Source organism: Adiantum capillus-veneris, chromosome 28 (assembly GCF_014529385.1).
Source record: "Adiantum capillus-veneris isolate H3 chromosome 28, ASM1452938v2, whole genome shotgun sequence".
NCBI classification, from domain to species: Eukaryota; Viridiplantae; Streptophyta; class Polypodiopsida; order Polypodiales; family Pteridaceae; genus Adiantum; species Adiantum capillus-veneris.
The window spans coordinates 47,527,658-47,543,059 of NC_140958.1; the positions used below are offsets into that span (position 1 = coordinate 47,527,658).

General features: G+C 41.6%; 1 pseudogene; it reads left to right on the plus strand.

Annotated features, from left to right (window-relative positions):
• Positions 1–1,512: 1,512 nt before the first annotated feature.
• Positions 1,513–3,518, plus strand: LOC147420389 (uncharacterized; annotated as a pseudogene).
• The last annotated feature ends 11,884 nt before the right edge of the window (positions 3,519–15,402 follow it).

Consider the following 15,402-nt stretch of genomic DNA (forward strand, 5'->3'; position numbering starts at 1 on the left):
GAGAGAGAGAGAGAGAGAGAGAGAGAGAGAGAGAGAGCGCAATACGCCCATAACCTTTGCACATTCTTCCAAGGAATTGAAAGAGAGGAAGTTAAAGCAAAGGGTAAAGGATTTCAACCACTCCGTGAGATAGCAGAGAGATAGAGAGATGAGGAGAATTAGTGTCAAAGGATTGGCATTCATGGAGATCAACACAAAGAACAGACGACACTTTTCGACAACACGTGAATCTCTCTCTCTATAGACTGTAGTTGATTGAAGGATGGATCCCCTTCAGCTCCGAATGGAGTTCCTTTCAGCTTTGAATGGAGTTCCCTTCAGCTCTGGATGGATTTGGAGAGAATTCCAAAGAATGACGTTGCAGGGGGTCTATATAGAGAGGAGAGAGGAAGGATGAGGTTGGAAGCTACTCTCGAGTTGCGGGGAGCCAACTCTTGGGTTGCGAGACAGCCACATGCCTTTTTTTATGAACTTTACCCCCAGCTTAAGATCACTTTTAATGCACTTTTGTACCTGCACTCAGGCCTCTACTCGCAGCTCTAGGCGTGCTCCCTGATGCCTTCACCACTTGCAGCACCTGGCATGCTCGCTGGCTACTCCACAATGGCCAAAGGGTGTGCCATGTGGGCTGCTGGCTAGAATAAGGTTGGGGGTAATGGGAGCACCAAAGGGAGGGGAAGGCCCTGGCTATAGGCATTTGCAGCCACGTGGAGGGCCACCCCTCTCTCTTTAATATAGATATAGATATTACATGCACTTACCTATTCCTCCTCTCCTTTTCTTGTTGGTTCCCCCTTCCCAAGAAGTTTCTAAAATGAATTGGGACCCCTACCGAACAAACACATATATGATTTCTATTATCCAGTATTATATATGATAGTTAGATAAATAAGATGGTTATATGATACATATTATATATTATAGCTAGACAAATAGATTAGATAAATACAACCTCTCGACTTATCTATGTATGCACATGTGTGTGTGTGTGTGTGTGTATACACACACTGTTTTTTTGTAAATTTGGTATGTTTACACACACACACACACATATATATATATATATATAGAGAGAGAGAGAGAGAGAGAGAGAGAGATTTATGTATATATATATATATATATATATATATAGAGAGAGAGAGAGAGAGAGAGAGATTTATGTGTGTGTTTATGTTTCACTGACATATACTTGAAATGCTAGTAAGCCCTCACAACTATATTTTATTATTGTGTATAGAATTTCATGTACATCTAAGTGGAAGTACACACACATACATAGAGAAAGAGAGAGAGAGAGAGTTATGTCTCACTGGCATATAATTGAAATGCTATTAAGGACTTACAAGTATATATTATTAGTGTGTATGGCATTTCATGTACATCTAAGTTGAAGTACACACACAGACATACATACATAGAGAGAGAGAGAGAGAGAGAGAGAGAGAGAGAGAGATAATCTTGTGGTATTAAATCAATTCACTATTGTGATAAAGGTACTCTTCAAAAAAGAAAATGGCAAGAACAAAACAAACCGCAAAGAAAAGTTGTGGCGGCCGTGTTTCTCAACCCTCAAGCAATAGAACAACTTCAGAAGTGCTTACTGGACCAAGTGGTGTTAGTTCATCCCAAGAGACCAATAGACCAAGTTCTAGTGTAAGCGTAAATTTACCAAGGAGATGAAGGGTTTCACAATATCTAGGTGTTCTAAGACAAATCAGAAAAGCACAACATGCAACCACAAATTGCATTCCTAAAGCACCATTTGTCAGGATAGTGCGAGAGATAACAAAAATGTGTAAAAGTGGGACAAGATGGATGGCTACAACTGTTGCATGTCTTCAAGAGGCCTGTGAAGATTATCTTATTGAATATTTTAATGACACTTTCATTCTTGCAGCACATGCTCATAGAGTTACAATTATGCCTAAGGACATGACAAGCTGAAGCATGCTTAGACACCGTTACGAGCAATTTAGATATATGCCATCATTTGTAGATAAAAAAATGAAAGACATTCTTTTGATTCCTCCTGCAAGAAGGCCCAAAGAGTTGAAAGTAGAAGAAGTGACTGAAAAAGACATACATAGTAGAGATACCAGGTTGAATCAAGACAGAATTGAGAGGCTCAAATTAAAACAGGATGACCATGAAGAGTTAAAGAGAAAGGCTCAACAATTGGAGATTTTGAAAAGGGAAGAAAAGGTTTTAAAGACTTTAAATGCTCTTGGTCCAAAGGTCGAAGTGTTAATGAAAGGCGATAACCATGTTGCCTTTGTCCCTTTGGAAGCTCAAGATGTCCAAATACTGAAGAGCTTTGACAATGACATCTCTGATAACCTTGTCATGATTTTTCTAAGGTAATATTTTTTCTGTTTTTAATAAAGAGCTCCTCTCGCCCATTGCTTTTATGATACTAACTTAAGTGTTCAATTGCAGCATGATCAAAGAAGAACTTCCTGAGGACGCACAAGATGAGGTGTTTATAATTGACTATCAAATCTCTTGTTGTTTAGATGAAAGAAAGCCTCCCCAAGAGCTTATAGCTTGGTTTACCCATTGCAATCCAAGTGTGAGAACTATTATTTTGCCATATATCTCAAGGTAAATCATTGTTGTGTACTATAACAAGTGTTGTCAATTGTGAAATTTAACTTTGTTCATCTTTTTTATAGGAACCATTGGAGTCTTGTCATGCTAGACATGCAAGAAAAAGTAGTTCTTTATCTGAATTCTATTGAGAAAACAACACACCTGGATATCAAAGGGTAAGAAATTTTAAGTCCTTACAAAAAGTATTAAGCAAAAATATTTGAAGTATTATGAACTGTTTCAATAGTCGCGTCAACATCTTACTTGCAACCATTGAAATCTTCCCTGCTTTGGGCAATATTTTTAAAGAGGTTATACATCGAAAGATTCAGGTTTGAGTTCTCTTTCTTGTACTAAGATCTTGTTGTTTTTGTAAGTTTCTTTTGTCTTATGAATTATTTTGTTTGACAGGCACCACAACAAAAGGACAATCATAAGTGTGGATGGTATTTACTGTATAATGCCAAAGCCATGTTGGATTATGTTTACAAAAATGAGACCTCTCATGTCTATTTCTTTATAACACTTAATGCACAAATAATATAGCTTCTTTGACTCACAAAATTGTTTTTGTATTGTAGCTTTCTATTACAACATACACAGAGATTGATGTAGCACACTTTCACATCAAGAAAATTGAAAGCATGATAGATAATTTCAATGCGAATAGTTGGAGTAACTGCAAAGATTGCTCAAAGGAAAAGCTAGAGTTTGATAGAAGAGAGGCCACAGATGATGACCTATCAAAGTTTTTCAAAGAGATGGAGTGGTTTGAAGATGAAGATCGTCTTGCAGAAGAATCGCCATCACAAAAAGAAGAGGTTTACAAAAAAGATCCGCCGATTGACCCTCATGTAGAAGAATTTGTTGAAGACGGAGACATAAAGAAGTCGCCAATGCCAGAACCATCAGTAGTAAGCACCTCATGAAAGGACCAAAAGCGATTGAAAGTGACAATGTATCTGAAACACAATATTTGTATTTGAAGTACTTTTTGTATTAAAAAATCTTGCTTTAGACTAAGACCTTGTCTTTACCTTCTCCGTATTTGAATTTTTGTACTTAAGTGATAATTATAAAGACTACGTTTAAATATATGTCCTTGCACTTCATATAATTCTCTCTTCTCTTGGATACCTGTCAAGATAAAGGATTATGTTAGTAAAAAATCTTTATGTTTCATGTAAACCTGTCATTTTGATGGAGCTACTTACTTGTCTACCATTGATCTGAAATAAAAAATCTTGGGGAAGATCAACTTTATCTTCATTTATCAAATCTTGTCGAAGTTGTAGAAGATTACACTCTCCACCAATAGATAGAGTGGTTTGAAGTTCTTCATTCATCCACACATCAATGTGCACTAAAGGATTTCCTTGCATATTTTGAAGGTCTTGATCCAATATCACAGGAACACCATTCACTCTATGAGATCTCTGATAGTAAAATGTCATGATAAAGTTCTGACTTTTTATCATGTACTTCACATTTACACTTGATGCATCCACTTTGCAATCAATTCCATTAGAATGACAAAAGTCCCATCCTTTGTCTAAAAACTCAAGTACTGTGTCCTGGTCTACATTCTTACACACAAGCATGGTATTTTTAAGAGCTACTAGACATTCACTTGTGGCAAAGAAATCCATAAATACATGGATTGGCATGCTGACTTTGATTTTCACAAGCCTACTTGCTACATTAGGCTTCAACCCTTTTTGCACTTCATTAAATAGCTTCAAGCGAAATGCCTCACTTATGTCACGAGTTGGCAAGGGCCAGTCTGAACTTATAAAATCGGGTAAAGAAAGATTTTCTAGCATTCCAGAAGAAATATCGGTACCGACATGAAAGAAACTATCATAAAAGAAAACACCTAGCTCTGCAAGTTGTCGATTTGTTCTTCCTTGATACTGTTGACTTCCAATGAAAGCATGGTAGACATTGATTACTCCTATTATACAATCCACTGATTGCCATTCTTCATAGGAAGAAGGATAGAAATCTACAAAATACATAAATAAAATCATCATAAAATTCTAAGAAACCACATTAAAAAACACTTCTGCTTTATGACTTACAGTTTGGTCTATTTAATGGAAGGTCCATTGGCCATTCAGAAAGTGTAAGCTCTCTATGCATATAAACATGTTGAACAAGAACTTCTTTCACTGATTTCTTGTTGTCATTGACATGAAAATCCTTCACCCTGTTCCAAGACGACAAAAATTCATTTGTACTTTGCCTCTTTCGTTTTCTTGATTGCATTAGAATCCAAGATCCTTTGGTTATTGTCAAAGGTATCCAATGATTTTGATCATCAAGTGTATTGAAAAGAGTTATAGACTCAATAGAAGCAGAGGGTTTACGTAACCTGCTTGAGGAAGCCATAGAATGCAGAGAGAAAACAAGAGAAACTTGAGAAGAGGAAGTTCAAGAAGCTTTAGATGAGAGAAGTTTAATTAATCATAAGTAACTAATGAACAAGATATTTTTGTGACTAGCAGTCCACTTATGCATGATTTTAATAATAAAAGTATATTTTTCCTTGAGAGAAGGACTACATCATGAAAGTACTGGTTGATTTGAAAGGACTCTTTTTAAATGAATAAAGCTTCTTGATCTTTGAGAACAATGAAGATTGATATCTTTGTTTTAAGGGTTTACTAGTCGTTTTCACTTCTTTTGTTACAAAATTCTTATTTTTTAACTCTTTTTAGTGATACTTTTCACCGTTATGGTGGCTTAAAACTGATTGGTTCTTACCTTTCGGTCCTCAATTTTTAAAAGGCCCTCTCTAGATCCCAGATTTTTCCTAATGAATCCTGACACCCCAGTCACTGTAAGATCCATCTTCTCAATGCATAAGTGTGTTATGACATATATTTGGGCTCCACCATCAACATGACCATGTCCCAGATTTTTTCTTTTGTACCACACATCTACTATTGGGAAAATGTCTAGTAGCTCATCCATCACCAACACCTTCACTGAACCTCTCTCTGGTTCTTTCTCCATTGGGTTAACCATCCTCTTCCACTATCACTTTAGCTTAGGCACCATCTCTATAAGTTGCCCAAAAGTAACATCTACTGTCTTGCTTGTCAGATCCTCCTTCAAGTCATATCTTACTTGCCCATCCCCTAGTGGAAAATTTGAAACATAAAACTTTCGTGAAGAACCCTTATTTTCCTCTTTGCCTTGACATCCCCATCTTCATGGCTCTTTCCCTTCTTCTTACTAGGACTTGCACTACTTCTTCCTTCCTGTTAGACGGGTACGCCGCGACGGACGTCAGCATAGCGAGAACTCACCTAACATATAATGTCAACTGTGCTTGAATATTCAAGATCTCAAGAGACCCTCGTAATATGGAGTAGGAGCATCCCTCGTAAAGAGCGGTGTGTGCTGCCTCTAGCAATGAATCTTTGGTTTTTTGGGAGGCTTCTTCACATGCACACTCAGGCTCACACTCATTCGCCGCCTCATGTGCAAGAAGATCCTCAACCATATTGTGCAAATGATCTTCCTCCACCTCCACGTGGGGTGGGGTGGTGGGGAGATCCCCATATGTGGTGGATGTAGGATGCGCATGTGCTCATGTGGACCCACCCACATCGGACGGCAGATGTGACCTCCCTCCCATGACTGCTTCCTGGCGCAATCGCTCTTCCGTCCTTCTCCGCCTCCGCCCCCGATCACACTCCAATGGAGAGCGACATCAATGGATGCCAAAACCCTCGGATCACTAGTTTCCATTCGAGCGCATTTTCTCGGATCGTCCCTAGTTCATAATCATCCACGTGAGCCAAGCATATACGCCGAAGCCGTGAAATCGCACGCTTACATCGCATACATGGACATGGTAGTCCCACGTCATCCCAATCGACCTGCACACACGACCACACACTAAATAAGAAAAAATAAAATAAGAAAAAGAAGAATCAAGAATGTTGGTACTAACACGACTGACACTCATTAAAGATAGAGGGGACTGTAAGGTAAAGAGGTGGGTACAAGAGGTCATCCAGTCGACGTAACCTTAATATCTCATCAGAGATTTTTGTGGTAATACACGCGGTAATACGCGCGAGAAATGACGCGGTAAAGTTTTACAGCAAAGTTTTTTATATAAAGGGGGCACCTACGTGCCCCCGCAAAATTGAATGCCAAAAATTCAAAAACGAGCTCCTTCTCTACACGGGCCTGTTTCCCTCTCCATCTATAAGCTCTCTCTCCTTCTCCCTCTCCATCGCCAAGGTCTATTACTCTCTTGATCTCCATCCCCACCATATCCAAGCGATCGAGGTTATGAGTGTAAGTGCTCGAACTCTCTCACTTTCTTCTCGTTCTTCTACACACACACACACACAAACACATACACACAGACACACAATGCATACACATTGCACACACACAATGCATACACACACACACACACAATGCATACACATTGCACACACACACACACACACACACACACACACACACATGCACACACACATTGTACACACACGCACACACACACACACACTATTTTGTGCACAATCACACACTAATGCAAGCATTAGTGTGTGAATGCATTATACACACTAATGCCCGCATTAGTGCATGCATGCGTTACAAGCACACACTAAAGCTTGCATTAGTGTGTTTACACAGCAATGCATGCACACTAATGCATGAACAAGCACACCCTAATGTGAGCATTAGTGTGTGAATGCATTATACACACACACACACTAATGCTTGCATTAGTGTGTGATTGTGCACAAATCAATGTGTTTTCACACACTATTTTGTGCAATCACACACTAATGTCCGCATTAGTGTGTGCATGCGTTACAAGCACACACTAATGCTTGCATTAGTGTGTGCTTGTGCATTAGTGTGTTAACACACTAATGCATGCACAAGCACACACTAATGCAAGCATTAGTGTGTGCAAATTAATTGTTCCTTGGCCTTGGTCATGGCATTGTGTATCCACCCAACTCGAATTAGATCAGGGTATTTGGCAAGCTCTTTAGGAAAGGGAGGTGCTCGCCTACCGCCATGCGACCTCTTCCATGCTTCCCTCTCCCTTTCTCTCGTTGTACACACCTCCACATACATATCCACCCATTTGCCCATGATGGGAGCATTGAGTAGACAATGGTTGTTGACTATGGCTTGAAATTCCCTATCCAAAATCACGAGAGAACCTTTTCCATGTGGAATGTTTGCGTGTTTTTTTGGATCCTCTTCCTCTGTCTTTAAACGAGGCAATGATGGGTCTATTGTGAAAAGATATTGAGAGACGTACACAAAAGCCTCTTGTACAATCCAACCCTCTGCCATGCTTGCCTGAACACATGAAACCATTAGTGATTAAAGTAACCAATACAAAGCGTTGTGAATACAATCCAATCCTAATAAGGTTTAAGGCTTAAGATCGATGAATACCTCTGGTTGTGATCATAGCCTTACAAAGTCTTTCAAGGTCTTTAGCAACCTCTCAAGAAAGAACATCCACCTGGAGTGAACCACACCACAAATGGCTATCTCCTCAACAAGATGGAGCAATAGGTGAACTTGGATAACAAGGATAGAACGTGGGAATGCATCCTCAATAGCATAAGTTGCTTCAATCTCTAGAAGTCGAGCTGTTGGAATGGCTGAAACTTCAATTTCTTTGGAACTCACAAACCTGTAACCAAAAAACCCTTCATAATCTTCATAGTAAAGTTAGTCTTCAAAGTAAAGTTTAGGAGGGAGGATCAAATGTGCTATACCTGACAACTTCTCCCACCTTGAATATTGCAACCTTTACCTTCGTGTCCGCAAATCCACTAATGCTAATTGGAAGCACAAACCCTCGGATCGCTAGTTTCCATTCGAGTGTATTTTCTCGGATCGTCCCATAGTTCATAATCATCCACGTGAGCCAAGCATATACGTCGAAGCCGTGCAATCGCACGCTTACATCGCATACATGGACATGGTAGTCACTCGCTCAACCATCGAGTTCGTTCCGCGCCAACCGGGCGGACCCACGTCATCCCAATCGACCTGCACACACGACCACACACTAAATAAGAAATAATAAAATAAGAAAAAAAAGAATCAAGAATGTTGGTACTAACATGACTGACACTCATTAAAGATAGAGGGGACTGTAAGGTAAAGAGGTGGGTACAAGAGGTCATCCAGTCGACGTAACCTTAATGTCTCATCAGAGATTTTCGTGGTAATACACGCGGTAATATGCGTGGGAAATGACGCGGTAAAGTTTTACAGCAAATTTTTTTATATAAAGGGGGCACCTACGTGCCCCCCCGAAATTGAATGCCAAAAATTCAAAATCGATCTCCTTCTCTACGCGGGCCTGTTTCCCTCTCCATCTCCATGTTGGAATTAGGGTTGCAGAGAAACACACACAGCTTGGAGAAGACGAAGGAAGCTCAAGGCACACAATAGAGAGTGTGTTACTTAGTGTGCAATGGAAAGATAGATAGCCCTAGAGTGATGGGCGTATATACAATGCACGGGGGGAAAAACCTCCTAAAGAGGGAAAAAATGCCCCGGTGGTCCTAGTGTGTTCACACACATCACTACCACATGTATATGGTAACAAATCCCCCCTGGAGTGATGCAGGGAACGAGAGCTGGCACATGAGTAAAGGGAAGTGCCATGCCCTGAGGACAGGATCAATCCACAAAGGGGAGTAAGCCCAAAGCTTTGCGGAAAGCTTCAAGCTTCTCACGAGACAATGCCTTTGTGAAAAGATCTGCAAGGTTGTCCTGTGTTGGCACATAAGCCAAGCTGATCTCTCCTGCTGAGAGCCTCTCCCTGACATAGTGGTAATGCACCTCAATGTGCTTTGTGCGAGCATGAAAAACTAGGTTTCTTGCAACTGCTAATGCGCTCTGACTGTCAGTGTAGATAGTGTTGGTAGTGTCCTGTCCAACACCCAAGTCAGCCATAAGGCGTCTGAGCCATACACACTCAACCGTAGCTGTGAAGACTGCCCTGTACTCAGCCTCACAACTCGAAGTGGCCACAGTAGGTTGCTTCTTGCTCAACCATGATATACATGAACTGCCAAGCATGAAACAAAAACCACTTGTGGACACTCGCGTGTCAAAACAACCAGCCCAATCTGAGTCCGAAAAAGCATGTAAGTCTGGCGGCAATGATCCCCCCTTGGGATAAAACAAGCCAAGATGTAAAGTGCCACTAAGGTAGCGGAAAATACTCTTGACAGCCTGCCAATGCTTAGACCCTGGGCTATGCATAAATCTGCTGACCTGGGAGACTGCAAACTGAATATCTGGCCTCATGTTGCATACATAAATGAGGCAGCCAACAGCAGTTCGGTAAAGAGTGACATCAGCAGGATCTCCAGCATCATGTAGACTCAACTTCAAACCTGTTTCCATGGGAGTGGCAATAGGTTTGCAATCCTCAAGTCCAAACATACATAGCAATGTCTCTATGTAACTTTTCTGACACAAGGCAATACCACCATCACACTGCTTAAACTGTATACCCAAGTAATGATGCAACAGCCCCAAATCTTTCATCTTGAAAGTAGCATTCAAATCAGCCTTAAATTCAGCAATATGTCTCTCATTTGGTCCAATGATCAGCAAATCATCAACATAAAGAACCACAATGAGAAATACATCATCCTCACACTTTACATACAATGTGCTTTCTGTTGGACTGTTACGAAAGCCTCGTTTAAACAAATGAGTGTCAGCTTTCTCATACCAAGCACGAGGAGATTGCTTCAACCCATACAAAGCCTTCTTACATTTGCACACTTTGTCCTCTTGTCCTTTTATGACAAAACCGCGAGGCTGCGTTACATAAACTTCCTCAAATATGTCACCATTCAAGAAAGCAGTAACAATGTCTGATTGATGTACATCCCAACCAAAATGAGCTGCCAATGCACATAGAAAACGTACAGTAGTCATACGACAAGTGGGAGCAAAAGTCTCTTCATAATCTATGCCTTTTTGTTGTGCATAACCCTTTGCAACAAGTCGAGCCTTATGGCGATCGATCTCACCATCCGGCTTGCGTTTCAACTTGTAAACCCACTTCGTACCAATGGCCTTTTTGCCAGGAGGCAAATCACATAAAGTCCATGTGTCATTCTCTATAAGTGCATCATATTCTGATTTCATGGCAGCAATCCAATTTTTTGAATTTTGTGCTTCATCAAAAGACAGAGGCTCCTCAACATCATGTAAACTAGACACAGCCAAAGCATAACAATCTGATGCATAAGATGCATGGAGAGAGCCTGAACGAGTACGACTAGATAAAGGTGCATCCAATTTACTGTCACGCAAAGTGTGCACCAGCCATTTTGGCATACCTCTAGCCTGCTCATTTTCAGTCCTTTCCTCATCAAGTACATCATGTACATCTGCATCAGTAATAGGCTGTTCTAAAACATTTTCAGAAACCCCCATAGGCTGTACATTTGCCTCATTGGAACTTACATTCGTATTTCCACCACTGAAAAGAGGCAACAAAGTGTCATAAATGTCCTGTGAGCTTACATTACTGTCTCTAGTACATGACAGCAAGGGCTGAACAGAGTCTTCCACAAACACTACATCCCGTGAAACCAGAATACGTTTTGTTTGCGGATGATACAACCTGTAACCTTTTCTTTCAGCACTTGTCGCACCAAAGCATATGCCAAACAGCCAAAAACATGCATGTGCTCAATAGAAGGTTTTCTATCATGCCATGCTTCATATGGAGTAATAGACTGCAAAGATTTCGTAGGACACCTGTTAAGTACATAAGTGGCACACATGATGGCCTCAAGCCAAACAGAATGCGGCAAAGCTTGACTTTTGACCATACATCGTGCCATTTCCGTTAGTGACCTGTTTTTCCTCTCAGCAACACCATTTTGCTGAGGTGTATAAGGCACTGTACATTGGTGTTTTATCCCACGACTAGCCAGAAATGCATTAAATTCATGAGACATATACTCCCCCCCTCGATCGGAACGGAGGGTGCCCATAGTACATTTTGAGACATTTTCAGCCATAGCCAGAAATTGTTTGAAGCACATAAAAACTTCGGACTTCGCTTTAAGCGGAAATACCCATGCATGCCTGGAGTAATCATCAATGAAAGTCACGAAGTACAGGTAATTGCCCAAGGACGGAGTTTGCATGGGCCCACAAACATCACTATGCACAAGCTGCAACCTGCATGTGGCCCTAACTGAACCATCCTTTGGAAACTTAGAACGCTGCATTTTACCCAGAACACAGCCTTCACAAACATGTTTGACAGGTTCTTCAAGAGGCGGCAAAGAAGCAACCATATCAGATTTCTGCAAACGTAGCAAACTGGCAAAATTCAGATGACCAAAACGTGCATGCCAAAGTTTTTCATCTGAAATAGCCCTTGAATCTGTAACAGCATTTGCAAAATTTTTTCCACACTTGTCATACAAAGTGAGCTTATACAACCCACGGCACAAAAGCCCAGATGCAACAATTTCATCACCAAAACTAAGATCATGAACTGTACATCTGTCATCCACAAATTTGACTACAAGTCCAAGTCTAGCAAGTGCGGATACAGACAAGAGATTCTTCTTGATCCCAGGTACATAAAGTGCATCAACAAGTGTGAAGGAACTGCCATTAGCAGTAGTGAGCACAATCTTTCCAACTCCCTGAACTGGATAAGAGACGTTGTTGGCACAAGTGACTGAATTCCCATGAGGGACAGACTCGAGAGAGGTAAACAATTCACGATGTGAGGTAATGTGCTTTGTAGCACCACTGTCGAAATACCACACATGTGAATCTGCAGCAACTGACAAGCATGCATCATGGACAGCAGGATTGTAAGTGCACTCTGCGCTAAAAGCCCATTCTGCATCAACATCAGCATCACAATCTCCTTTCACAGAAGACTCAACAATGGCTGCATTTGTAGTGGAACCATCATTTGCAGTGGAACCACCCTCTTTCTTCTTAGCCTCTTTGGCCTTCAACTTAGGACACGACTTGATCAAGGGATCATTGGCTTTACAATAATGGCAACGCATCTTCTTTTTGCCCTTATCACCAGAATTGACAGACGAAGTGCTGCCAGCAGAAGCATTAGGAACAGAATTTTTGCCACTCGCAGCAGAACCATAAGAAGTGGCTGCATTACTGTTACCACCCTTTCTTTGAGAAGCAATAAAAGCCTATTCAACTGCACGCTGCCTAGTCCTGTTTTTTTCTAGAAAGTGACTCTTGCAACAGCAATGTGCATAATGCATCAAACTTGACAACTTCAGGATTTCCTTGGGTCATGAGTCTCCAAGTACTAGCAAAAGTCTGGTAGGAATCTGGTAAGGCATCAAGAACAGTCTGCACAAGGGAACTGTCCGAAATGACTTCACCTGCAGAAATGAGTTGCTCATAAATATCCTTGACACTAGCAAGGAAAGTGTCCATATCATCTTCCTCATGCATAATCTTCGACTCTAGCTCTTTACGCAGCAAAGCAATTTTAGCCTCATTGCGGCTTGCATAAAGACCTGCTAGAATATCCCAAGCCTGTCTTGCAGATTTTGCTGAGCGGATGTGAGGAATAATGGTGCGCTTCACAGACAACGCAATCAATGCATGAGCCTGCGCATCCTTAACATCCCAACGAGCTTGTTTTGCCGTAGGCAAAACAACTCTAACAGCTGCAATCCTTGCAGCAAGACCTGCAACATCCTCAACATCGCCTACATCTTCAGAACCAGGACGTACATCAATGCCCTGCACAATGTTCCAGACACCTTTTGACACAAGAACATGTTGCATCATATAAGCCCACATAGGGTAGTTGTCCCCATCCAACCTGTCCTCAGCAGCAAACATCTTGAACACATCTGTGTTGTTGTTGTCAGCCATGGTAAATGCTGCACCTAATGTGAAAACTGCCCGAAAATAGGAGAAATGGAGCGGGAACAACTTGTGCTATATAGCACAAACCGTAGAAGACTATAAGGCACTTGTTATGCAGAAAACGGCACTGATAGAAAATCTGCACAAAATGATGAAATAGCCTGTGCAGTACTGCCTGTAGTGGAAAAGGAGGCCGAAATGAGCCCAAATCAAAATTCTGAGCAGATCGAGCTCTTCGAGCACTCCCCAAATATGTGTCGACCTGCGAACGCTTGCCAAAGCTCACTGAAATCGGAGAAAGTGAGCAGGCGTGTGCTGGAGCAGCTGGCGACTAAGCCCGGGAGGACGTGACCTGCTCTGATACCAATTGTTGGAATTAGGGTTGCAGAGAAACACACACAGCTTGGAGAAGACGAAGGAAGCTCAAGGCACACAATAGAGAGTGTGTTACTTAGTGTGCAATGGAAAGATAGATAGCCCTAGAGTGATGGGCGTATATACAATGCACGGGGGAAAAAACCTCCTAAAGAGGGAAAAAATGCCCCGGCGGTCCTAGTGTGTTCACACACATCACTACCACATGTATATGGTAACACTCCAAGCTCTCTCTCCTTCTCCCTCTCCATCTCCAAGGTCTATTACTCTCTTGATCTCCATCCCCACCATATCCAAGCGATCGAGGTTACGACTGTAAGTGCTCGAACTCTCTCTCTTTCTTCTCGTTCTTCTACACACACATACACAAACACATACACACACACATGCACACACACACAATGCATACACATTTCACACACACAATGCGTACACACACACACACATGCACACACACACACACACAATGCATACACATTGCACACACACACACACAATGCATACACACACATGCACACACACATTGTACACACATGCGCACACACACACAATTTTGTGCACAATCACACACTAATGCAAGCATTAGTGTGTGCATGCATTATACACACTAATGCTTGCATTAGTGTGTGATTGTTCACAAATTAGTGTGTTTTCACACACTATTTTGTGCACAATCAGACACTAATGCCCGCATTAGAGCGTGCATGCATTACAAGCACACCCTAATGCTTGCATAAGTGTGTGCTTGTGCATGCATTAGTGTGTTTACGCATTAATGCATGCACAAGCACACCCTAATGGGAGAATTACTGTGTGCATGCACGATACACACACATCTAGTGTCAGTCGACTTTTCGAGCTCGACTGATGTCGAGATTGCTTTTTAAGTTTCAGTTCTGTCTGAGCTTGTTTGGTGATCCTGTTTGGAATTTGTTTGAAATGGATGGTATCTGTTTTGAACCTGTTTTGGTGCCGATTTGAATTGTTTGACTCTGGTTTGATACTGGTTTCAATGATTGGTGATTTTACTCCCGGGTGGAGAAGTGATAAATACTGTTTTGGTATTGTTTGAACCTCCGAACGACGCAGGCCGATTCCTGGGGAGCGTTTGGTTGTATGCTTGTAAAATAATTGTTGTTGTGACTCCCGGCCCGGACCTGGATGGTTATGCGGGAGGAGTATTAAGAAGTCTGAGCAGTGGTTTCTCTCAGCACCTCCAAACGACGCAGGCTGCGGTCTGGGGGGCGTTTGGTTGTAAAAGGCCTCTATATCTCCCGGCCCGGACCTTTTTAGGTTATGCGGGAGGAGTGATGAGGGAGTCGTTGAATATCTCCCGACCCGGACCTTGTTAGGTTATGCGGGAGGAGTGATGACGGAGTCGTTGAATATCTCCCGACCCGGACCTTGTTAGGTTATGCGGGAGGAGTGTTCACCGGCGGCTATATGTTTCCATGTCTTGTAACATGCAGTTGTGAGCATTTGTGTTGCATTGTGATGTGCCAACCAGTGAATATTCCTAAT